This window comes from Falco peregrinus, chromosome 6 (assembly GCF_023634155.1).
Source record: "Falco peregrinus isolate bFalPer1 chromosome 6, bFalPer1.pri, whole genome shotgun sequence".
Lineage (NCBI taxonomy): Eukaryota > Metazoa > Chordata > Aves > Falconiformes > Falconidae > Falco > Falco peregrinus.
The window spans coordinates 9,341,183-9,368,615 of record NC_073726.1 but is presented as its reverse complement, the minus strand read 5'-3'; positions in this window follow the sequence as shown (position 1 = coordinate 9,368,615).

Genomic DNA, 27,433 nt, shown 5'->3' with positions numbered 1-27,433 from the left:
TAATGCCAGGAGTTAGCAAAAGCAGACTCTAGTTGAGCCCTGATGACACTTAACATGATTATCAACATCTCTGTGATTGAACACCAGTGTTTTTTAATTAGAATGGGCTTCACTGATACTCTACATTTTGAGCATTGTAATGTATGTCATTATTCTCTGAATCTTCACTGGCACTACTATTTTCTTCCTTGTTGAAATCCTCTTTGTGACACTAAGTGAACAAAACTCTGGTAGAAAACATTACTCAAACCATGTTGTTCAATGGGCAGCATATTTATTTACTTGTAAAAAATGTGTAGAGATTATTTTCTGCTGGCTTGACTAACAGGTGTCATATTCTTCTGCCAGTCATCAAATAGAATATCTCATGAAGACAGAAAGAGACTAAACCAGAGCCATGTCAGGGAAACAAGAAAAACCGTATGATCTCTCAGTCAAGGCTCTACGCATTTACCTATGAATATTTGTGGGCTTTAATGACAGAAGATTTATGTAAATATATCTAGAAAATAAATAGATGCTTGATCAAACTCAGTATAGATACCTGAGACGTCAACATCTTTGTTGTCTAGCCACCCTTTATATTTAATGAGGAGACAGAACCCTCTAGAGTGTGAGTAATCTCATCTTACACTGGATGATGTCCTCCAAAACGTTTATTTTTCCTCTTGATTAAAAACTGAATTCAAGACTGGTTAGTCCAAATGTGGAGATGCTTATGGAAGTCTGAGATTGGATAAGATTAATACATATGAAGTCTTTGGAAAAGGTTTTCAGGGTTTGTTGTTTGATTGGTTTGCTGGGTTTTTTTCTGTGTATATGTTGTAGACATCCTCTCTGAACACCTGCTTTCCATTGACAGTTGAATTTTTTTCTTTGTCACAACATAAACTTACAAATGTATGCTCAGCAAACTCAGGTTAAGTGTATAATCTTGGTATACTTTAATAAACTAATTACTCTGACAATCCTTCCCTCTTTGGAAATGTAATCTCCAGACCATAACTTTTCAGATAATTACGCAATACCACTTTTCCAGTATTTTGAGATGTAACTTAACAAACTTCGTTAAGGAAATTACCAAAATTACTTTGAAGAAATTCACCAGTGCTGTAACTTTAATGGGGGAAAAAAAAAAAAAAAGGAAGACTTTTTCAATCCATTTTTGTTACAGAACATAGAGCTTGAAATTAGTTTTATTATCTACAATTCAATTTTTCAGTTCAAAATCACTTTTCACTTTTAAACATAGATTGTAATAGCAATCACAGAAGACTATAGGGGAAACATGCTCGTGAATCCATTGAATTTACTGATCAATATGAAAAGTTTACATTGATTCCTGTCTTATGACATTTTTCCTTTTTTTTTTTTTTGCTTTTCAATCTGTTTTTATATTGTAGCATTATCCTAATTCTTTAGTTGGGAATACATTTTTTTAAGTCTCAGCTAAATCAAAGAGTAATCTTATGCAAAACCTTGGCATTTTAAAATCAATTTACCATTCAGTATGCAAATTCCTTCCCTATTACACCAATCATGAGGAACATTTGAGGGTTCTTTGTAAACAAAGCAGTACACTGCTGCTGATCAAAGGCTGTACCTCAGGTAAACGCTGCCTGAGTAAGATGGGGAAAGAATACAGCATCCCCATACAAATCTTCATACGTGAACCAATTACACAGTTCTTGCAAAAATATGTGGCATTTCCAGTCTGGAACATTTAATAGTACTCCTTTGTAAAAACTTTTTAAAAGGGAAAACAAAGTCTCCATGCCTAAAATAGAAATATTGGAGATGTTGTGGTCATGTTATTTACTTATGTAAGACGGTTTTAAGTTCCTAAATCTGATTTTTGAAGCTGGGTGATACACCTAAAAGTATTATTTATACTGAGTATCCAGTAGTTGCCATACAATTGGATTCATTCAATTGTCTGCAACTTTGTTAAAAATTCAGTTCAAAATAATTCCATGGAGGAAAGTCTCAAAACACAGTAACAGTAAACACCATCTTTCCATGTGGGAGCAACCTCCAGTTGGTCTGCATTCACTGAAGACAGAGTTGCTTCACAGTGCTTGTCATTTGCTCAGTAATCAATACATTAACCTTGAATATGCTATAACAGCCCAGTAAATGTTTTACATTTTTCATACTGAAGACATTGTGTGATTTCTCTTTCTTTAGATAGAGTCTATACAGAAGGAAAATGCAGACAGATAAATATATGAAGTGCAGCCTGCAGATTTTGCTGTGATTGACTCTTCTTTCTGGTCAGACGACTGAGCTGAATCTTGCCTTTTCTTGTTTTTGTTATGTATCTCCACGTCACTGACTAGTGAAGCACAGAAGGAAGAACTAGGGTTTGATTTGTTGCAAGCCTGTGGCCACACTGCATTTGCCTACACATGGTATGTTTGCTACATGTGCTGGCCTTGCAAACAAAATTTGCAGCAACTGCCAGTTGTGCAATTAACACTTTGCTGATTAACTATGTATTAGCTAAAGGAAATAACATTTACTGACAAAATTCCTTCCATTTTTTAATTACTGGACCTCCCAAAATGCTGGAGAAATCATACATTTATTCATATTAGTCTTTTCACTTTTACCTGGACAAGAAAGAATGAAGTTATAAACAGAGGAATATATATTATTCCCAAATAAAAAATATTTATAATTATTATTTAGTATTATGACAGGAGTAAAATATCTTCCACAATTTTCTGTACTTTAGGGGAGGTTCAAGATCAATTCTTGGTTGCAATGATTTTTTTTCTCATTTTAATCATTCTTGAAGGACTACATGATAGGAACTTGCTCTCATTTCTTTCCCTTGATTGTCTGTAAAATGAAGATTGATTAATGTAGACCAAGCAATTTTATTTTTTTAACAGGAATGATTCAGGAAGTATTTGTATGAGCAAAAACTGTGTGCTTAAAGCAAAATTCTGTAATGCATATTGAAAACATCTGAAGAAGATAATCTTTCTGACACAATTATTGCTTCACCTTTCTGTAAAATCTTCATAAAAATGCAGTATAGCGATTGCAATATATGAAACATGAAACCAAACACTGACAAAAGCAAATGCATGTATAGAAGAGACTTTTACTAGTATTCTTAATATATAAACAAACAGTAGAAAAAAGAGCATGTTTGTTCATTCTCCCCAGATACTTTTCCTTAACTACTTCTCAATTTCCATTAATTTTCTTTAGTCATTTATAGTAATGCCTACTACTTCATCACTCATTGACAAGGAAAGTTATGTCCAATATCTAAAGTTTTAAAACTGTAGACTAAGAGAAACTAAATTTCTTACAAACATGGGAAAAGGAAAATTCTTTCTATACAATGAAAACTTTAAGATGAAATAACGTAGCTGTTCTCTCTTACCTCTCCTCTCTTCATACAGAAGTTTACACCAAATAAACAAATTGGTCTTCTGTTATTTAGGACATTAAAGAAAACATGGGAAACACCATAAAATGAATGTCACTGTAAACCTTTTGCTTTACATTTTCATTAGGATCAAGTAACTTAAAATAAACTAGTTTTCACAGAAACAAGAAAACAGTGCATCCAGCTACATCACAAAGAAATCATAGGACAGTTCTGCATGCAACTCCAAAGCTGTTACACTGTTCCCTTGGGGATGTGCTAAGTAAGCAAATACTAAAACCTGGAAAAGGACTTGTATAGCTTAACATGTGGCCTTCATCATGGCCAATAAAGGCTTCTGGGGGTCCTCAGATGCTGTCCTCTTCTGCAATAAAAAGGGAAGAACTGGAGGGAATCATGGCAAAAAGAGACTGGAGTATTTTATTATGACCTAAAGCTATTAAAAAATAACTCTGAAGGTGACCTCTCAAGGCACACTAGTAATGATCTGCAAGATCTTCACTCAAATATTCTTTGTTCACTTCAGACAAAGCAAAACTATTTCTGATTATATGCAATGTTCACTGATTATTGTTTATATTGTATCAAGCAAATACTATATAGCTGCTTCTCCAAGACCACTTTTTATCACACATTTACTAACCTATTATTCTAAAGTACTTGTGGCTTACTTCATATTTAAAGGAACTTATCATATAGTTCTACGTAAAAGAATCCTTAGAATCATCCTCCTTAACTCTATAGTTCACTGTCACCCTTTCATTTTAGGGACCAACCGTCCCCTTTCAGTTTACACACTGAAAACACAATGAACTTCCCAAAGCACTCTTCTCAAATATGTGCCACATTTCACCTCTTATTCATTAATTTTATAGTAAATAAAGATTACCTTTAATTAAAGAACTCAGGAAAAAATAAGTACAATGGGAATGTTTAGAAATGAATGAAAAATATTTCTGCTTTTGACATTCCTTTTCAAGGACCTAGATGGGTAGAGGTAAATAAAGGACAGGCTACTGTTCCCTTTTATTCTCATAATCCTTTACTTCTTCCACAAATTCATTTACTCTACCTAGTTCAGAAGATACTCTGCATCAAGTGGCAGGGGAAAGTTAGCAAAGCAGATTTACTGCTCATTCCACCTTCTGTCCTCTGATGCTTTTTTCTTCATTGCCTGTGCTTTCTCAGGGGGGAAAAAAACTACCCCAAACCAAATATTAAGGCAAATCATCATGTTGTGACATTTCTCATACAGATTATTAGAAACAGATGTACATTATTGTCTGACGGTATTTTTGCCAATTTTAAAAGTACTTGTACTTTTTTTTCAGCATCATCCATAAATTTGCACTTTGCTGGGTCATGCTTTCAGTTAACATTCAAACACAATGAATTGAAAAACTTCACCTACCTATGTCAATGGGTTTTAAACTAACTTATTATGTTAGCCCTGGACATACAGCCTTTGAAAGGTGATTATTTTCGATTATCAATTGTCAACTAAAGCAGTGGTATTTAGTTCATTTAAACCTTCCTTGGATGCAAATACTTTCTTTTTGGATGACTATGACGATTGCTGTGTTAAACATGTAGTAGCATTGTGTGATGGAGTATTTAACCACAGTATATGACCCTTATGTGAAAGAATACTGAGCAGTTCTCAAATTTCATTTTGACAAGAAAACAAAATGAGAAGGAACCATATGATGAAATGTGATTTATCTTCAAACAGATTAACAATACATATGCACTACAAAGAAAATATTTTCTATATAATGTTAAAATTATATATATATATATATATAAAATTATATATATATATAAAAAAATGTCCTGAAAAAATACAGCCAAATTACTGGCAGCTGCAGTGCATGAGCACAAGATATAAATCAGCTTCTCTACTGTACATCAATTTATATTTGGTAGTAACTACTAATTCACTATGGATTTTATAGGCACTTTTATGACATTCACATTGCAACAAAGAAACAGTGCTGTAGCTCTACACAATATCTAAGGAAGAAATGAAAGTGAGTAATTGGACCCATGGCAATAGCCATCAGTAATTTATATTTTAGATACCCCATGTGAATCTATTGTATTTTACTTTTTCTGTATTGTAATCATCAGTAGAGCAGAGCAGAGCAAGGAACAGGATAATATGAGAAAAAGAGAGCTCAGTTTACTGATTAAGTATTTTGTCTTAAATCTATTAAGATGCATTTCAATTAATATATACATATTTTTTTATATTTTAAAATTGTGAAGATATTAAACTTTTTATCATATGAGTCCATATTTTATGCCTTCTTCCTCCATTAAAGTGTAAGAAGTTCCTATGCTGTTCCAAGATATACTGCATGTTATCCAAACCATTTTTGCTGATTTTGATAATGGGAAGATTACTGAAGAATTACAAAAATTGAATTCTTTACCTACATGTTTTCTTCCCTCAAAGTAAGATGTTCTAAAAGATTTTCGCATCTAGTCTTTTCTTTCCTGGTTTATACTTCCCTTCACCTCAGAGAATATTTCTTATACTTCAGTGTGGAGTTAATTAGATCTGGTCTTACCTTGAAGCAACGAAACTACTGGTGTGTCTGCATGCAGATTTCAGTGGCAGACATCAAGGAGATTCAAAGCAGAACTTTGTTAATTTGTCAGCATTCTAATTCTCAGGAATGGTGACATTAGTCATAATTGTCAACCCCCCCAAAAAAAGATTATATATTCCATGATTGTGTTTGATACATAACAAAGATCATAAGGGAGACCTACAATTCCTGAATACAAAAAGGAAGAAGAAAGGCATGGCAGAGAGATAAGAAAAAATTCTGCTGTTGGCCATGAAAATGCAACAGTTACTAAGTTCACTAGGTAATTATAAATTTACCTTAAGAGCAGAAATTATTCAGTTATACAAAGAGAGTGTTAGAAACACTACAGAGTAAAATATCAGGGATGAAATATTAGGAACTTCAGAGGGAAACCACAAAGATATTTAAGTACCTAACTCCCATTGATTTCAATGGTGCCTAGTACTTTTTGGATCTCATCCCAGATCTTTAGCTGCAACTGAAATATGCTCACTTTGTGGAGCAATGCTACATCCATGGTTGCATTTTACCATTATTAGGCACTTAGGGAAGGCTTATATGAAGCATAATTTAGAGAAATTGCAAGCCTGGTTTGTACTGTTTGTGCATGTCCTAACACTTAAGGTATGCACTTGATAGCTCCTGAGGATGTAGTAATAAGGCAACACCCTTTTCCTTCTGGGACCTACTTATTCACTAATGGTCCTGGAAATTATGTACTGTAAAGCTCACCTGCCAGCTTTACATTGCTGGAGGAATTTCCCATACAAAAGCATTTATTGGAAAAACAGTTAATCAACTTCCCAACTTCATTCTAATATGACACTGATGCACACAACTATGATGATCCAGTGATAAAACAGGTTTAAAACCTATAATGTTTGTGAACTAAGAATTTCAAAAGATAACTTTAGCAATTCTGAATCAGTGAAAAACATTACAATACTACTTTTGAGGTGAAATTGTCTATAGATTTTGTCAAAAAGAACATTATGGGTAGGAACATGTCTGCTTTCTATAATGATATGAATTTGATCCCTCATGTTTCATATTGAAATGTCTTTAACATTCACTGCTTATTTTATATCAGATGGAATAAAATGCTACTAACTATGCAATAAAGAAATGAAAAGATGCTAACAGAGCTGAAATGTTAATAGAGTAAAAATAGAAGACAGTTTTGTTTGGAAATTCTATTTTCCAAAAAACCAGCATCAAATCATAAATTTACCATTCAGTGGGCAGTTCATACCCAAGGCCTGGATGAAGAGGTTTAGCTGTTCTGAATGCTTTCAGCTATCGATCGTCTACTGATAATGAAGTGATTTAGGTAGGAAGTGAGCAGAAACACTTAAGTAGATAATTTTATTATATGGTTTATTAAAAAAAAGTTTATTTTGTCTCTTGAAAACAATAATTGACCAATAATTATTCTGAGAAACACTTTGCAGCATGACACGTCTAATTTAAAGAATCATATTAATGCAGTAAACAGTTATATAACAACAAACATACAGTGTAATTAAATAAATAAGAAGCTGAACATATGTTTTAAGGAAATATACATTGTGGTAATATCTGCTTAATGGTAACATTTTTTTCTCCTGGGTGAGTGCACAGTAAGAAAAATCATTCAAAGAGGTGCCTGTAAAGAGGAAACCCTAAAATAAAAGCAACACAAAAACATATGAGAAGACATTAAAGCAGGGAGAAGCATTTGAAAAGCCAAATGACTTTGTAGGGGAAGAAGAGACAGCAAGCCATGGCAATAAAGGCTGGGAACAATGTCAGAGCTACTTCCAGAACAGCTACTGCAGCCGCCTAGGAATTACAATTTCTGTTACCTTTTACAAAATGAACACACTGATTTTATTTATTTACTTTAATTACCTATTTTTTACAGTTTAAATCTTAGTCTTAAGACCTTAGGCTGAGAGCCACGAGACTTGCAGTGCAGCCCTGTGCCAGCACAGAGGCAGGAAGGGGGGGGGGCAGTGGGGTTTCCTCACAAAGACCTCTGCCACTCTGGGGCCCGCCAGGCTGTGTGACCCCTGTCACCAAACACTGAGCACAGATCAGGCTCCCTTTTAAGAAGCAGTCTGTTTTCTGGACTTTGTGACTCCTGGTTTGGTTTACACTCTAAGATTACCCTAAGTATATGCATTTCCATCACGTGTTTCTGTGCCTGTGTGCCAGCGGTGGGGATAGGGGCCACCTCTGTAAGGGGCAGCCAGAGCTGCCCCAGGCTGGGCACAGCTGGTTCCAGCTGGTTCCAGCTGGCTCCAGCCCACCCGCCACAGGGCACTGCTGGGTACCGCGGCCTATGTGGCGATGGCTCCGGTAAAGCATGCTTAAAATTATTAAAGAAAGGCAAAAATAACAGACAGAGAAGGAGAGGGGGGAAGAAAAGTGAGAAACAGTGCGTCTGTGGAAAGGGTAAATCACGGCATGGCAGTGAGGACTGAGAAAAGAAAGGTGTGAGAAACAGCCCTGTGACACCAAGGTGAGAGAAGGAGGAAGAGAGGCAGTGCTACAGGCTCCAGAGCAGAGACTCCCCTGCAGCTCGCAGAAGAGACCACATAATGGCATGTGGTATTTCCTGAATGACTGTCCTTCACAGGGAAGTCCCACACTGGAGCAGGGAGAAACTGTGAGAAGGAAGGATCAGCAGAGAGGAGCTGTTATGGAATGACTACAGACCTCCATTCCCCATCCACCTGTGCCCCTCAGGGTGGGAGGAGGCAGAAGATTTGGGAGTGAAGCAGTGAAGCTGAGCCTGGAAAAAGGCAGGTGCAGGCATGGCGTTTCATACATTGTCTTTGTTCTCACCATCCAACTCCATTTTATCTGGCAGTTAATCTTCCCCAAACCAAGTCTGTTTCGCCCATGACGGCAACTGGTAAGTGATCTCTCTGTCTTCATCTTAACCCACAAGATTTTTCATCTTATTTTCTCCCCCTGTCCTGCTGAGGACTGGGAGTGAGAGAGCGAGTAGGTAGTTGTCTGGCAACCAGCCAAGGTCAACCTACCACAGTTTCCAATGTATTACTTAATTATGCACATTTGTGTGCGAAAGCATATATGGGGTCATTTGTGAACAGTGTATCTACACATATGTTTAGAACTGTACTGCTGCTTACCCTTCAGTGTGAAAATTGACAAGTATTTTTTACATGTTTCTTTTATAACTATTCATTCCATTATGGATCAGTGAGATAGAGGATGTTCTCTTTTTATGGACCCATGACAATTCAATTTCTCATGACTTGTGGGAATTAAAGTTCGTCCAAGGCATTGTCACAAACTCTTCTGAACATATAAGTATACAGTATCAAAGTATTCACACACTTATGGACAGTTTCAAAGAATTTTTAACCTGTGAGTCATGCCTGGAAACCATTATGGCCTTGTTTACCTTGCCTTTTTATTAGAACAAACATCCATGTATATACCAATTTAATTGTTGTTATGACATCTGCCTGTTTGGCTAGCATGGGAGTAAGACTTTTTGATCTGTATTTTTTTCTTTTCTGCCTTGGGATGAATTGATGTAACCTTGCTACTTGATGTTCCTTAATATCAAGAGTACTTTTAGCTACCTGTTTGAAGCTTCCACTAATAATTTATAAGTTTGACTACTATGCCTTTATAGAACATCTTCATGAACGCTGCCTAGTCTGGCTATTTTTTTCCACTCTTTTATTGATGTATTTTAAAACCTATACCTTTGATACTTTGGGATTTCTTAGAACTTTTTCCAAAGGAAGGGTTCTTCATGAGACATCTCTTAAGGCTTCTCTGCAGTGAACACTGATGGGATTAGTAAATGTAAATAGCAAATATTTCTGGTTGGGCCTTATCTTGTTTGAAAACTCCTTTGTGTTCAGCAGTCATCTATAAGCTTGGTGGACTTTCTGGCAGACGTCCTATTTCTGATAGGGTCAGAAATGTTTTCACTGATATTTATTTTGGTACTTGTCCTTCAGGCTATTTTTAAACTGTTTTATTATAGTCTTATATTTAACTTCCCAAACTGTATGCTCATTTCCCTCTCCTTAATTTAAACACAGTTTTCCCACTTTAGAAACAGTTTCTTTAACAGCTGATAGTCATCTTTATTCTACTAATCAATGATGCCAGATTTCTGTGCTTTTTTGAGGTGCTTGTGATACTTTTAATTTTTCATAGATTATATGATTTTATTGTAAATCTGAGAGTGCTTTAAAACAGGTATCATATTTACATTTTCTCATTTTGTCTGCTTGTTTTTGTGTTTTGGGGTTTTTTTCTTTTATGTGGCATGCTCTAAGTTGAACATTACCCTAGTATATTTGTACTAGTTTTATTCATTTAAGAAATGAAAAAAGAGCTAGCAAAGCCAGAGTAGAAAAAGATACTGAAAATTTGCTTATCGATTTGGTGTTGTTTTGTTGTTGTTGTGTTTTTGTGGTTGTTTTCCAAAAAGCGAGACTTTTCTCAATCAGAAAAAGAAAAATGGAGTTCTGGGCATTTTTTTGTTGCCTTTTGACCATTTAGAGTAAAAAAAACCAATGAAACCATAAGATAAAGTGAAAATGTGAAACACTAGCTGTTCCTAAAGTCTAATTATATACATTCAGAAACATTAACCCCTGGATAGCTAGATTTTAAATAACTTTAAAAGTAAAAATGCACTTTAGGTTAAAAGATTAACTCAATGAAAAGTAAACATTTCCCTTACTATAAAAATCATTGAAGTATAATATTTATTAATGAAATTTGCGGTAGGACTATTTTTTAAAAAGATTTCTATATTTTGTTAAATGTAGGTGAGTTCTTGTGTCTGGTCCCTAACTGTGCTGTGTTGACATTTATCTCCTTAAGATATGCAGTAAGTCTTTCTTACATGAGAAAGAGGTAGCAAAGATCAAAACACTGATGAAAACAAGCTGCACAGGTTTAATGGTCTGGAGACCATCATTTTCTTATTGTAGTAAGCAATGTTATAGCAGTTACTGTAGAACTGTTTTACATTTCAAAACCCTTATAAATCCTTCAAGTATGATCTGTGTGTTTTCAGATGTCCTACAGTTTATTTTGACCTTTGAGTTTGATCAAATGTGCATCAAATATGTATCTTACAAATATCGATTTGCTTTCTTTTCAGTATTGATGGTCTGGAACACCATGCGATTTGAGTATCTTCAAAGCCATTTCCTGTGCACTTACCAGTAAACCTCATATTCAGTGAAAATGTTGCAGCAATAGCTCAATCCCATTGCTAATAACTAAGGATTTTGCACACTGTTTTCCTGCAGATTTCTTCCTTGGACATTATTTTATACTCTATCAGCAAAAGTAAATATTTCCCAAAAAATGTTAAATGTAAGGGAAAAATTAATTTCCACAATATGACGAGACATCATAAGAGACATGTAGCAATGCTGAAGAGAATACATTTCTTGCGTATTTATAAATGTCTTCCGCTGCCTCCTTTAAAATAATCCTCACAGTATATTTTTTTTCACATCTGCTTTGAGAAAATTTAAAGAATGACATTTTTAAAAATTTACCACAAGCATATCTCTAGCAGCAATTCTCATGCATTTTGTATCTACAAAACAATTACTTGGTGATCATCTTAGCAGAGTAAAAGGAAATGTGCTTTAAGTAGTTTATTTAAAGGTGAAAAAAGTGAGAGTTTTAACTCTCCAGAGATGAGATGGGCTGAAACATACAGATTGGCTGTGTAGCAGGTAGGTTATCTCCACCTCCTAGAAGTCAAGGTTCATGCATTCCTTTGACGGTGGTCTCATACAAATGTTATTATTTTATGGTGGGAGTGTTACAAGCATCTTAGGATGATAATACAAAAGAGACTTGTGTGTTATTCTGTGATACAGTTTTTGTTGTGGCTGTGGACAAAGTTAATCTCAAACAATGGAAATAAACATAGAGAGTGTAGGTATCTCAGAAATCTTGCTCTTATTCTGATGTATGGAATTCTGAACTGGTCTTTCCTTAGAAATATCAAAATATGTTTGAGCATAGTATAACATGATTTTAGGCTTTCCAAATATGGAATTAGAAAAACTGTCACTGTCTTCTGTGTGTGCAGGTTTGAAACATTACTGGAAGAAAATGGGAAGTAAATCAACCAATCAATGAGCCAAACAAGAAAAGCAGTGTGCAAAACCAACAAACACCAAAAATCTCACCACTGTTTTTTTTCTTATTTTTTCCCATGCTCCCCACTTCCACCTGTATGTACTTAAAGACAGGAAAAAAGAAATAGAACAGTTTTGCAATAGATCAGTGTTTAAAAAATAGCAGTTAAAATAATCAGTATATTATAGAGGTGGTAGGTGTGATGACATGTGGAAGATGGATGACAAAGGTCCCTACAAAATCAGAAATAAAAAGTTTGCATATATGTTTCTTCCTAACAATACTGATATTCAAAGTTTGATTCATCTTGTCTAACTTCAGTTTCCTAACAGGTAAGCACTTTAATTTAGTCATTTGCACTCGTCCATGACCAATGGAGACAGATCAGTGTCTCCAAAGGATGATCTGTTCCATTTCTCTTTGATGTTTTGCAGGATTTTCTTTAACCATGAAGGAGATCTGAAATCTCCTGAACTGAAAATCGGTGCCTAGCTTTTACCTGATTCAGAGTAATTGCTGAGCTTTTCTCTTTGATATCTGACTTCCTGAAGGACAGATAATTTGAAATAATTGCAGCAAGCAACCACTTTAAAGCAATATTTTTGTAATTTACACTGGTTTTCAGCTGATTTTGAAGTGTGAATTAAAAGACTGTTTTGACCAAACCAAAATTTTTTTTTGTTGCTACAGCCCAAATCACTTGTTAAGTGCAAGTGTGAACAATATGGAGGAGATTCACAGCTGATCTGAACAATGCCGTACGTCTGAAGGAGGGTTTTGAATCAGGTGGTAATTTATATCAAATACAGAGATAGATTGTAGGAGATAATAATTTCTCTTCTTGCAGGGACTTTATGGAGTAGTTTGCTTTGCATCCAAACTCTGATTCAGATCTCTTTTCTCTCCTAGGCCCAAGCTATCTTTGATATTTTGAAGAAATATAAATTTTAATGTGCTTTCCTGGGTGATGAGATGCTAAAGGGATACAGTAATGTGGATATCTGAATTTGAGAGAGCTTTTAATTAATGGCAGTCTGCCTTGCTAATAAATTTATGTTTAGTATTTATATTTTATTTGAATAGAACTTTAATGTTATACAATTGTTCCTTCAGACTATACAGTTAAAATAATGGGAAAATATGATCTCAATAATAAAAACAGAAAATATTTTTTATTTCATAGGTTGGTTGTTTTTTTTTTTTTCTTTTTAATTAAATAAAGATTCAATTATACAATCCTTGGATCAATTTTTTGTCTTATATTATACTGAACATTTGTCATGGTTAGCAAACAAACAGAACTGAACATCCTCCATGGAGAAATGGGCTACTAGCAGTTTTTAAAATGCCATCAATTAATCACATACAGCATTTACCCACAGTTCTCACAGAAAAGTATCTTTCTTTCTCCGAGATTAGAGAAATAATGTAACAGAAAAGTAAACAAATGATAGTTCTTTTAAAAAGCTGTGTATGTATATTCTAACTGCATCATAACACATCAAAACGAGGACTAGCTTCAAGATCAGGTATCATCCATTTCAGATATTATCTGATTCTTCTTCTATTATATGATACACTGGATGGATGTTTTTTCCCTACAAATATGTATCCAGTTGTGTATCAGAGATAAAAGGTGACAGCAATAGTCAATACAGGTAAATTACAGGTGAATTTCCAGTTAGGCTGAACTATATCCTAAGAAGTAGGAAAGTGCCCATCATTTTGTTCTTTGTATGAAAATCTCTTTTAGTTTTGTAACTCAGGACTTTGAAATGACTGGAAAACAAGATTGCTAAGTAGTACTATGTGAAATGTCGGGTATCTTTTTCAACAGACTTCCTCAGAGAGATGTTCTAATGTAAAGTGAATCACCATAACTTACAGTGAGCCTGTGACATGCTTGACAAACCATAAATACTGAAGTATGTGCTTCTATTTATGCAGTCCCACATTGAAGGAGATATCTAAACTCCAAGAATATTCACTTGAATAATGAAGTAGTCAGTAATTCTGTTGTTTGTGTAAGAGCATGTACCTTTAATGTGATTTCAGGATTTTGTTAGGCAGGATCTTTGCATTCTGAGAAATAGCTGGTAGCTGAGGTGACAGTCTGTAATCACATTACGTAAGGTAGGTGAAAAAGGGAGAATTTTTCAGAAGACTCAAAAGGGTAAAATCTTTGGACATGCTAAGTGAGTTATGAATCTCATTTAAATCTTCAGAAATATTTGAAGAAACTATGGGTTCAGTTGTGTAATTATGCCGCTGTAAATTGGCAAATAACCATGTGTCATAAGAGCCTGGATAATCTCTTCTTTTGTGGCCTTCATTAACACACTCACTTCAGGTCTTCAGTGGACTGAGATTTTCAGTAATGAAAGAAAACACAATACAATGGGATTTCTGAGCCCTAAGTCTCATTGCAAGCCATTCCTCACAATTTGTGTCATATTCAAAAATAGGACCCAGGCTCCTAAGTTTATTAGTAACTCTTGAAAATTTTGGTCATTTTGGGGGGTTTGGATTTTAGGGGATTTGTTCTTGTGGGTTGGTTTTTTGGTCTTTTTTTTTTTTGTTTGGTTGGTTGTGTACGGTTGGTTTTCTTTTGGTTTTGACTGTGAGTTACACTTTTCCTTCATATACCCTCTACCCCGACTTGTTTTCATTCATATAAAATGAGAACAAAAGATGCTGCTATTCTTCTTACATTTTCTTCCCCTGATCTTATTATTTTTCTCTGTTCTCAAATATACCACTTAGAAATATTTTTTTCTTTTCTGTGCAAATGTATGAGCACACACAAATCACAGTACAAGTTTTCATATGGATTAAAATACCTGTCAGCCAGACAAAATCATTAAATAAAGCCATCTGAGGCACTTTCTCTTGTCTTCCACAGCATTATCCTGACAGCAATGATTTAAAACTACAAGTTAACATTTAGTGCAATAATCAACAGTAATTTTTTTATTGCTTCTTCCTTTTAAAAACTTTTTTTCATTATAATTTTGCAACTTATCTTTCCTGACCTTCTCAAAAAGAGGTCCCCCCAGGAGCTTCAAGTTTCTGTGGCTAGCCAGTGAGTCATGCTATTGAATCAGCACAAAACACAAATTCAAGATCAGGTAAGAAAACCTCAGTTTTTTATTCTCCCAGTTTTCAGCCCTGTCAGAATGCGCACTTAGTAAATCCCTGTTTATGGCCTAGAATTTTTGATTTTACCATTATTACTCAAAGTATGATGATCTGTTCTCTCTACTGAATGACAGCTACCTATTAAAGCACTTATTACATGCAAATTAGTATTGCAGACCAAACAGAAGTAAATAAATTAAGAAAGAAAATAGGGGCAAAAATCACTATGGAAGTCTAACAGTTATACTAATTTCCCCTAATTGAACATTGCACATTCAGAATTCTAGTAGTCACATTTACATAAACTTCTAAACCTCTTATTCCAACTCTTTGTACTTCAGAATTATTGAGTAGAATTACTTTTTCTTCTAATTTCCCAAGAAAAAACTCTGTGCCAGAGACTGTTTTAGTACCTTCAGAGGAAATCTGATGCTGTGTTATTTTGAAGATGGTGCTCTCTTTCGGGGGAAGAAAACCAACAACCTAACAAAAACCCCTAAGTGAATTCAGAGTAGATGTTATGACTGAAGAGATTGTCTTATAAGGCCTAGCAGGCACATGAATAATTTAGATTATATACAGGTGGAATAACATAACCACCTTCAGTAAATTTTTGCATTTTTCTTCCAAGCCACTAAGCTTTGTCTTTCAAATGTTGGAATTTGTTAAGAAGTACTCCACTTTCTCACTCATCTAAATATTTTCCATTCTGGCAATGGATGGAGCGAGCTCTTAAGGGGCATGTAATTATGTCTGTAAGGAAGAGGACATGAATATTGGGATTGATTTACTGTGGTGCTCATTTAATTTAGAATTAAACAGGACATAATCAGCAAAGCATTGAGCAGAACTGACGTCTGCATCAAAGACTCCTTTTTTGTGTCTTTCAGTAGCCTAATCTATGTGGCAAATGGAAAAAGTGGATTGAATGTTTGTTAAAAACTCAGAAAAAACCTAGAAAAACATTGAGTGTCTCTCTAGTTTTACAGCAACCAGATCTGAAGCCGTTTTCCTGCTTATGAAATTCCTTCAGAATTTTATTTTGCTTTTAAAATTTCCCTTTTGAATACTTATTCACTACTTTCTTAATTCAGCACCTGATTGTGGGAGTTTCATGAACTAGACTGGAATAATCCAGACAAGTGAATTCTAATACCCTGCTCTGTAGCTTTCTGCAGCGAGGCACACTAATGAGGTTGGAGCACACTGTTCTGGCTCCCCGAAATAATCGGCAAACTACACTCATAGCAAGGGCTGATCACAAAGTAACAAGAATTTACTTAGAGTTCCAAGCTATATAGACACTACTGCCTGCACACTATTTTCAAGGAGAAACTCTTCAGAGCCTATGTTTTAAACCAGGGAATCTATTTGTACTACTTTGGGAGTAACATCCCTTAGGTCTATTCAAAATCATGTGGTTTTTTGGGGCGGGGGGGGTGGGTGTTGGTGTTGTTGTTTGTGCAAAAGCAGTCAGGTCAACCTTCTGGCACAGGCTAGGGTGATCAGTGTACTTAGAACCTGCTATTGCTACCAGGACATTTGAGTGTTCTGGAGACTACAGAAGGGAGGTAAATTGTATGGGAGCCACTCCATGTTCCTATCTCCTAGGAAGACTATAAGAGTAGTGCGGAGAGGCATAGCAATCCCTATTTCTCATCTATTTGTTAGCATTCCCTGATGTCGACATACAATGTGGTGCTCCCTCAGGTTCCTTTTTCTCCTGGACAAATTTAATCAGTTCCTTCTTCAATGTAGTTGTCGTTAAAATCACTCGCCATCATGGTCTACACCTGGAATGGGTAAAGCCATTTGATCAATGATGTTTTCAGTATTAACATTTCCTGACAACCTTTTGCTTGTTCCTGTTTTCAATCAACTTTATTTTGTAAGTGTATCCATTAATCAACTAACTAGGCATCTTGAGAGTGTAGAGGGAATTGCTTTTAAACCATGCACAAAAATGTTACTTTGTTCATTTCAAACCGTAAAGCTACTAAATATGTTTTCAGGAAAGTTGCCTAGGTGGGTCTGGATGGAGGAGGCTGGGTTTATATGGATGGCAGTGGATCTGTGAGTATGGCAGGCACCGCTCCTCATAGTCTGTTTACCTGCTCTTCCAGTGATGTGTCTGAAATAATTTTTCTCTGCATTTTCACTCTATTCAAGAAAGAAGTAAAAAAGCATAGTGCGTGTGTTTATATGTATGTGCCAGGGGTTGAGGTGAGTGCAGCATACACGTGTTCCCATAAAGCAAAATACAGCTCGTAAGTCTAAATATAGGCATATCAGCCTTGACACTGCCTTTCAAGATATTACGTTTCACTTCGTCTCTATTACATTAATCTCTTTCTTCCCGTAAGTGTTATATTTATTATCTGTCCCTGAGAGTAAGTCAGGCACATTTCTCACTCACTCAGAAATTCAAAAATATTATTGATCTCATATAAAAACTCTCCTGAGGCACTTGCATGAAACAATCTTCTAAAGGAGATAAATAATATACTACATAGTAGATGTCAGGTGCTTAGTTGGCTTGAATCCACACATACTATTTAGGAGAGGTGTGAATACCTTTCAGACCAGATGATCTTCTGGAGGAATTATTGAACAACAAATTCTCAAGCAGAGCTGTTAAAAATTCATTGGCTTTGGCTTGCAGCATCCATGCAAAGGTTACATTTTTTCCATTCCTGTAGTGTTAGTACCCAGCATTGTCTGTTCATTAAAAGCTCACAATTTGGCCAAATTCAGACAAACTGAAGTTAGTTTGTCTTTGAATTTAGCTACTTTCTGCATCTGCTGTATTAAAATCTGAATATATAAAACAGTGCTTGTTTAAAGTTGATATAAGCTACATTCAAATGTTTTGCCTGTAAATGACATTTATATTATTCCTTCCACTTCCCTTCCAGTGAATTTATGCTGAAATCTCACTTCTTTTTTTTGTAAAAAAAGAGCCACACAAAATATTGTAGGGGTTCCACTGTAAATAACTGTGTCTTGCCATGGTTTTCCAGAGGCACAGACTCCACTTTGAGAATATCTCAGGCACTGTCAGTATTCTAGTTTTTCCACAGCATGGTCTCCATTAGGAAATAGATGTTTCTAAATAGGGGCTCCCTGACAAAACCACACATGACAGCCTAATATCTAGCTTTTGTAATGTTGTAACAAACAGTTTAGTAAAACAAATTAAAATTTCTAAGGTTTCATGAAAATTATTGTAGTCCAGTAGTAGCTAGTCCATTTTTATGCCTTGTCTATTAAAAAGGGATGAATTTTTAAATATCTTTTGTATCTGGCAAGTAAATCTCTGGCACAATAAGTACAGGTTTAATCTCACCCAAATTTGGACTTCCAAAAGTTAGATCTCAAAGTTTAAGTTAATTGCCCTACATTCCCTTTCTGAATGAAAATGTATGGAAATAATGAGTCGTCTCACCTATCTTAGCGTCCTCTCTCGGAGGTGTTAGATTATTTATAAGAAATGTATATTTCTTTTCAGTACATAAAAGTAAACTTGTTTAGAAATAAATAATTTTTTAACTCTTAGGTTAAAGCAGACAGCTGCTATGCTAATACTGCTTTTCACAATAAAAAAAAAAATGTCCACTAAATGTGGATTTACACAGTGGATTAAAGCATAGTTTAAAACACAGATATCCTTCTGATATTTTAATGACTGTTTTTAAAAGATCTTTCTCTACATCATAGCACTTGAGCTGATTTATTTAGATCAGATAAATTATTACTTGTAAGTTCAATTCACTTTTATAAATTGAGAACGCTTGCATGTTTTGAGCAAAGGTAAATTAGTAGAGTAAAAATAGTTGAAAAAATAATTCATAACTGTTAGATTATTTGATATATCTTGCTTTTCTTTTTGTTTGAAGGTTATCCCCCCTAATATGAGCATATAAAGCCCATATCTTCCATGAATAATTATTGAAGTGCAGATAAGCCTAGGAGCAGTTTTTCAAAATCCTTCATATTTTAAATTAATGATATGTTGGTTAACTTTGACTGCACTTTTGGGTTACCTGCTATCGTTCCTGTCATTCTCTTTAGGATGTGCATTGCAAAAGTTCTACTTTTGCTATTACTAAATTATAACTCAAATGTTACAGGATCAAAACCAGTAATGTACTTTGTTTGCTTTTGCTGCTCCAGTTTAAACTGAGTTTTGAGGTCACATTAATGTGATAGTATACAGGTCAACATGGAGAAACATCTTTAAAACCTATTTCAGATTATTACCAAGTAGTTGTGATTAGGTTTTAATTCCATTGAACCACTCTTTTCACTTCATGCCAATGATAGATTTCTTTAAAAAATGCTCCTATTGAAGCAACCATGAAAACATTAGACTTTTTTGTAGAATTAGGGTCTTGAGAATTGTCAAAACTGAATTTTTTTTCTCCGTGATGTACTGATTTTTCCATTCAGTTGCAGTCATACCTTCCTAAACAGAATCTTGTCTGTAACATCATGACCAAACTTTTACTGTTCTTTTTTGTTGTAATTTTATAAACATTTTAAGTATGTTAAACCTTACTGCTTCTAGCCTCAGATTAACATCAACACAGACATCTAGTTTACTTTGTGGCAAACCACATCAGGCTGGCTGGTTCAAAAGAGTAACAGCTATTGTGTTTTTGCTGGGATAGCTTTCAGCTGCATCTGTTCCCTGAATAATTCACTGGATAGCCATTGCAATGCTTGTTGCAATACAGAGAACCAGAAAAAGCAGAGGTGGGGGCAAATGACTATCAGTGAAAAGTGAGGCAGACTGTTTCTCTTAGTAACAGCTTCATTTTATACCATTGTCATTTTATACTTAAACTGTTCACTGGGACCTCAGTGTGAAATGCCAGTTCTTTTATTGAGGATCTGTTGTCCACTGGCAGGCTAATATGACCTTAAAATTAAAAATTAAGCAGTAGATTCAGTTTAATATATAAGACAGGATACAGTGTTAGAATTCATGTCAATCAGCTCTTGATGTCTACCAGGTACAAAGTGAGTTTCTACTGAGCTAAAGATATTAAAATGTATAAGTGTAAATACCCAGATATGCTGGGTGACTGAACTCACACTGATAGCAATGCAAATGGATGGCTCAGGTTTTTTGTTTAACTGTAGACATCTGAAATGCTACTTAAGATGTCCTGAAGTACTCTGCTGCCATTTCAGAAAGGCATAAGGTTTTAGGGTCCATAACTTCCAGGCCTGGAAGGATGTCTCAGATACTGTAGGGAGTTTAGATTCTCCTTTTGTGTGACAGATATGTTATTTCACTCTTGATGTCAGCCTCGTCCATGATTTCTGTGTCTATTCAAGACTGTTTCTGCTAAATGGATTTTACTTACAGTACAATTTATCTGTTGTAAGGCAAAGTGCAATATGGGTCACATGAACTGTGCTCTCTGCAAAGGAATTCAAGACAACTAGCTTGGAGGCCAAGTTGCATGAGACACATGTGACATGATATGTCCTTTCAAGTAGTGTCTGTGACCTAAATTATAAGACTCAGAGTATGGAAAATAGTAAAATCACACATTCTTTCTAGCATATTGTCACATTATTCTTTATATATTTCACCTTGGTCTTCAGCAGTAAGTGCTCCAGTGACACCACCCAAGTTGCAGAAGGTAAAGGCAGGGACTGGGAGAGTGAAGAACCACACACTGCAGGAGAAGACAAGGTTCAAGGCCATCTAAGAAATCTGAAGGTGCACAAGTCCATGGGACCTGATGAGATGCATGCGCGGGTTCTGAGGAAACTGGCAGATGAAGTGGCTAAGCCATTGTCCATCATATTTGACAACTTATGGCAGTCCAGTGAAGTTCCCACTGATGGGAAAGGGGAAAAATGACCCACATTTTTCAAAAGAAAAATAAGAAAGACCTGAGAAACTACAGGCTAGTCAATCTCACCTCTGTGCCTAGCAAGATTGTGGAGCAGATCCTCCTGGAAACTATGTTAAGGCACATGGAAAATAAGGATGTGATTGGTGACACATGGCTTCACTAAAGGCAAGTCATGTGTGACAAATTTGGTGGCCTTCTATTATGGGGTTACAACATTGACAAATCAGGGAAGGGCAACTGATGTCATCTACCTGGACTTGTGCAAAGCTTTTGACACTGTCCCACGTAATATCCTTGTCTCTAAACTGGAGAGAGATGGTGTGGGAAACTGCACCAATGAGACCCACCATAGCCACAGCAGATGTATTGCCTCAGCGTTGCTATGGAAGGAAACTCACGCCATCACCACAGTGAATGACTACTGCTGCAGAAGAGATTTAAGGCAGGAAGATAACACCACTGCCACCGCACAGACTTATCTATACTTTGTCAAAGGAGGAAAACGACTGACGCCATGGAGCAACGGGAGAGGCTGATCCTGCAAAACTTAACCAAGCCCCTGTGCGTGTACCCAGACTTGGGGTCAGGAGGGTCAAGGTGCCTGGAGGCCCCTTGATGTTGGGCACGTACACCGTTGTTGGGGGGTGTGTGTGGCTGAGCAGAATGGCTTGTAGCAACCCTATAAAAAACGGAACCACCTAGCATCAGATGTAACGTTCCCCCACCAGACTTGAAAACGAATCGGACTGTCAGGACACCGCAGCTCCAGGGTGGTAGCTATTGCTTTGAACTCTTTCCTTTTCTTTCCTTCTTTCTTTCCTTCTTTTCTCTCTCTTTATCTCTCACTCTCTCTCTCCCTTTGCATTCACAGATTTATTGTTGGGCAAATAAAGTTCCTTGGCTCTTGACTCCATTTTGAGTCTCAATTCTGTTCCCGAGAATACAAACAGAACCACGCTCCGGTCTCAGACTGGCATGCGACAGATGGTTTTTATGGATGGACCACTTAGTGGATAAGGAATTGGCTGGATGGCTGCACCCAAAGGGTTGCCGTCAATGGCTCAACGTCCTGGTGGAGGATGGTGATGAGTGGTGTTCCTCAGGGGTCTGTACTGGGACCAGTGCTGTTCAACATCTTTGTTGGCAACATAGACAGTGTGATCAAGTGTACCCTTGGCGAGTCTGCTGATGACACCAAGCTGTGTGGTGCAGTCAACATGTTGGAGGGAAAGGATGCCATCCAGAGGGACCTTGACAGGTGGGCCCATGTAAGCCTCATGAAGTTCAACAAAGCCAAGTGCAATGTCCTGCATGTGGGTTGGGCAAACCCCAATATCGATATTCTGGGTGGAGAATGGACTGAAAGCAGCCCCAAGGAGAAAGACTTAAGTGTGTTGGTGTATGAGAAGCTCAACATGACCTGACAACATGTGCTTGCAGCCCATAGCTTGGGCTGCATCAAATGAAATTGGCCAGCAGGCTGAGGGAGGTGATTCTCCTCCTCTGCTCCACTCTTATAAGACCCCACCTGGAGTACTGCATTCAGCTCTGGGGCCCTCAACAGAAGGACAGGGACCTGTTGGAGCGAGGCCAGAGGAGGGCCACAAAGATGATCAAAGGGCTGGAGCACCTCTCCTATGAGAAAAGCTGAGAGACTTGGGGTTCTTCAGCCTACAGAAGGCTCCACAGAGACCTCATAGCAGCCTTCTAGTACCTAAAGGGGGCCTACAAGCAAGCTGGAGAGGGACTTTTGACAAGGACATGTAGTAATAGGACAAGGCGGAATGTCCTTAAACTGGAAAAGGATAGATATAGATTAGATATGAGGAAGAAACTCTTTACTGTGAGGGTGTTGAAGCACTGGAACAGGTTGCCCAGAGAAGTTGTGACTGCCCCATCCCTGGGAGTGTTCAAGGCCAGGCTGGATGGGGCTTTGAGCATCCTGGTCTAATGGAAGGTGTCTCTGCCCATGGCACCTCTTGGAAACAGATGATCTTTAAGGTCCCTTCCAATCCAAACAATTCTATGATTCTGTAGTATTTCAGAGAGCTGTCTCCAAACTCTGAAACCAGTTCATTCATACAGGAAGAGGTGACTAGCTTCAGGCACACAAATTTAAACATGTTGGACTTGATATAAGAAACAAAAGCTTCAGAATTAATCTCTAAATGATCTGAGTACCCAGCCACTGAAAATTAGAGGAGAATAAATGATCCTGTAATCATTAATCTGTTTAGATTCCACTATATGAGAATGAGAAGCGTAATGACTTCTGGCTGAGATGATAACTGCCTATTTTGAAGTTTATGTTTGGGAAATAATATTACCCTCACTTCCTGCACCTCTTGGTCTAGGAGCACAAGATCAGCCTTTGGAGCACCAAACAGCATACACACAAAGGCTGTCACACATATCTGCAGCTGTAATAGTTTGCATATCTGAAGGATTTTGCAGGTGGAAACAAACACATAAAGCAGTTTGTGATGTCTCTGTGACTACCAGTGTTTCTAGGAGTCATATTTAGTGTCTAACGAGGTATTTGGTTGCCAATGGCCCCAGAGAGAGCCTAGCCTATAAAATATATATTAACAACAATAACAAGCTATATATTATAATTAATTTTCCATTTCTCTTTGATTTTTTCTTAAAGCAATTTTAAGTTGGTGTCTGTTAATATTTCAAGCCAGTTACTGACTAATACAATGTTTTAATTGCATTATTCTTGAGGCAGCTGAATGGAATCCAAGCATAATAGTTTAAGCCACTGTTTTGTTTAAAATAACCCTGGCATCTTGAGATTTGGTCTCAAAACACTACTGTTCAAATTGCTGAAGAATTAGAAGGGATGAGCATCTTGTGTGAAACCGGAAATGTTATGCAGGCTGATAGTGGATCGATTTTATCTGGATACACATTAGAATACCAGTTAATATTTGGTCAATTTCTTTAAATGTCAGAGAGCAAGGAAAGACTTCGGCAGCATGGTTAAACACATAATCTTTGGATAGGTAAACCTATGTTTAATTCAGGATATCTGATAGAAATTATTTCTGACTATAAAATATAAAACTGATAAAAAGTGTAAATAGAAATACTTTTGTTTGATCTATCAAGCAGTATTCTAACATACACAATTCTTTGTTTCATAATGAAAGTAATGAAATAGAAAGGAATATTAAAATATGTGATATGTATGACAGCTGCCTTCAAAATGCTTGATATATTGAAAAGAACAAAAGAAAACATGGATTAAGAAAGATTAAAGCACTTAATTTTGAATCAGTTAAACAGTAAAAGTCACGTCTTCATAGGAACAGAGTCTGTTCTGCAAAGTATAGTTAAATACCACATGCTGTCACTGTTTCTGTAGAGCATTATGGCTGTATTATCTATGCTGAATATAACAATCTTAATTTGAGAAAGGTAGATTTGTACAATCAGAGGTGTAGGTTGTCTTGGGCTGTAGTTGTCTATATGGCGTGATAACACTGTTATGCAGGACTTAAGATCAAACTAAGCAAAAGATTAGGACAAGTAATATAAGTAGGTCTGTTTGGATCAAAATGAAATGTTTTACTTATTATTTTCCAATAATGAAGTTAGTTTACAGAAACCATATCTTTAGTTAAAATTACTGTTTTGATTTTAATTGGAAATTACTGACCAGTGCCAACTGCTGTTAGATAACAGGATGATTATTGTGCTATTTACATTAATTATTTCTAAGAGGCAGCTTTTATACACCTAATCACATTGAACAGCACCTTTTTTTCCCATAAGCATTCTTATGAGCATTTACAAAAGAATCCTTCTCACTGTGAGAAAGGTGTAAGAGTCAGGAAATCAGAATCTAAATTACTATGATAAATTCCATGATTAATAATGAGTAACCATTTCCATATCTATTTCCATGTGCTGTTTTAATCCTCTGTTGTCTCCAGTGTATATTTTTTCATTGACTTGGTGACTTGGACAACATTCATCTCAAGAGACAATCTTGTTCATCATCTTTGGCTCTTAGTGGTTGAATTTACTTAATCAGATACAGCTGTCTTCATCTAAACTGATACTTAAGACATCACTTACATCAGTGTGGACCAGGTGTTTCTTTGTCATATCCATAGGAGTTATTTCTCTTCATCTCCTATATAGTCTGAAGTTCTACTGATCAGAAGCCATTACTTAGAAGCAAAAATTGGAAGATAAACACGATTCTACATATGCATGCATGTATGTGAGTGCTTATATTTCAAATTTCTCTTTTATGAAAGGTAAAAAAAAAAATAATAAAAATTAAAAAGGTGCCAGATCTCTAAAGATCATCTGGAAAACTCTTGCAGTTTGATCCTCACAGTTCAGCCACTAGCTAATATGAAGAATTTTGTCCTCTAAAGAGGAAGATTTGATTTTTTCTCACTGGCTATAAATATGAACTGTTTGGAACCATGTCACAATGTGGTGACTACAAAAAAGTAAAATGGAAGACAAAACCAAATCACTTCAGTGTCCATTAGACTTGGGATTTGGGGATATGTCTTATCTGCAACACAACAGATGCTGAGAATGTGACTTCTTCCACAGCCACCTGTTTAATCTGTCACATTTTATCTACTCCCAGATGTAAATGTGCTGAGAAAGATCACAAAGGACCATTACTAAAGTGCTATTTGGCAAATTTGCTGGATTTGCGTGTCTTACTATTTAGTGTGCACAAGATCATGTAGGCTTCCACATGTGACTTTAATGTTTTGAATTCTTTGTGGTTTATCTCTCTGACTGCTTACAAAATCAAAGAATTAAAATATCTGGATGTTATTTTGAGGATTATTGGTTAGCTGTGACTGATTACCTGGAATCACACTGTATCATTTCTTTCTTGTATTCATGCCATATATTATGATTCATAATTGTTTCTCTTTGAGTTTTTACTATTTAATTTGTCATGTACATGACATTTAAAGTTGCCTTCCTACTAAACATGCATACCAAAGAACTCCAATTCTTCAAGCATTCACTTAAATTGAATAATATGGGGAGGTAAGTGTGGCCAAAAAGCTTTAGTTATAAATCAGAGCAGAAAGTCATGGAATCTATTTATTATCATTGTTTCTGCTTTGAAGCTACCATATACAGAATGAACAGAAAATATTTAGTTTCCTTTCAAGCCTTTAAAGAGTGTAGATATCTTTCCTTTCAGAAGCTGTTATATCCCCTACTTTTTGTGTGATATTAATGAAATATACTTGCTGATCTAATAGAAATAGACACAAGCCATGATGTTGTGCCAAAATATAAGATATAATAAAAAACCTTGTCCTTATCTCCTCAGTCACCAAATTCAGCTCATAAGCAAAAAAGGATTATTTTCGAACAGTCTACAGCATTCTTTGTAGCCAAACACTGATTACATGTTTTACAGTAGATGCAAGAAGCATTTCTACTGATTTTCCTGATAATGTGATGTGTTCAATGGTTATCATCCTTCAGCTATCAGATAGGCTTCTTCATCCAGTGATGACTCAAAATGCCTAAGTGATTGCCTTTAACTCAGTACAAATGTGATTTTAAAGAAAATCTTGCTGTGTAGGTGGCCTTAGGATTCTTTATGGAAATCACTGGTGTTTTTTGACTTAATGTAGGTTAACTGTGTTAATTGTGGTATAGCCTACCTCAAGACCCATAGATTATTTTAGTATTTTCATATTTCCTTCTGTCTTTACATATGTGTTTATTTTAGAATGAAATCTGCAAAAGCTATTGTTTTCAAGTTTTTAAGAACCACAGTTTAGTAATTTTAATCTGTTAATATATGCAAATGTTGCAGAATATAGATAATTAGTAGTTATATGTGATTATTACTGTTAATGGCAAGCAATTATTTCAATTGCTGAATTACTTTACTGTGTTGTGTGTTCTACATAAATGTTAACACTTTTCAAACACAATGGTTGCTTTGTTAATTTTATTTACAGCTCTTTGCCAATTTTCTCACATTTCCTTAGTTCCTTTGAAATGTTTTGATGGTTCTTCAGTGAATTTGGAAAACTGCCTGGGTTTTTAATGCTAAGAGTGAACCCTTAAATATTATACATGTCAGGCCCTACTCACTGAAAGGCAAAAAAAGAAAAGAAAAAGAATGTTGAATTGTGAAAAAAGTTTTGAAGCCCTGAAAAAAATGTTGTTTACAATATTCTTGCATAGTTTAACTCATACAAAACTTTAAGAGTATTTCGGTTTGTGTTGGATGCAATGTGGCTAAGTGTTTCTTTTGA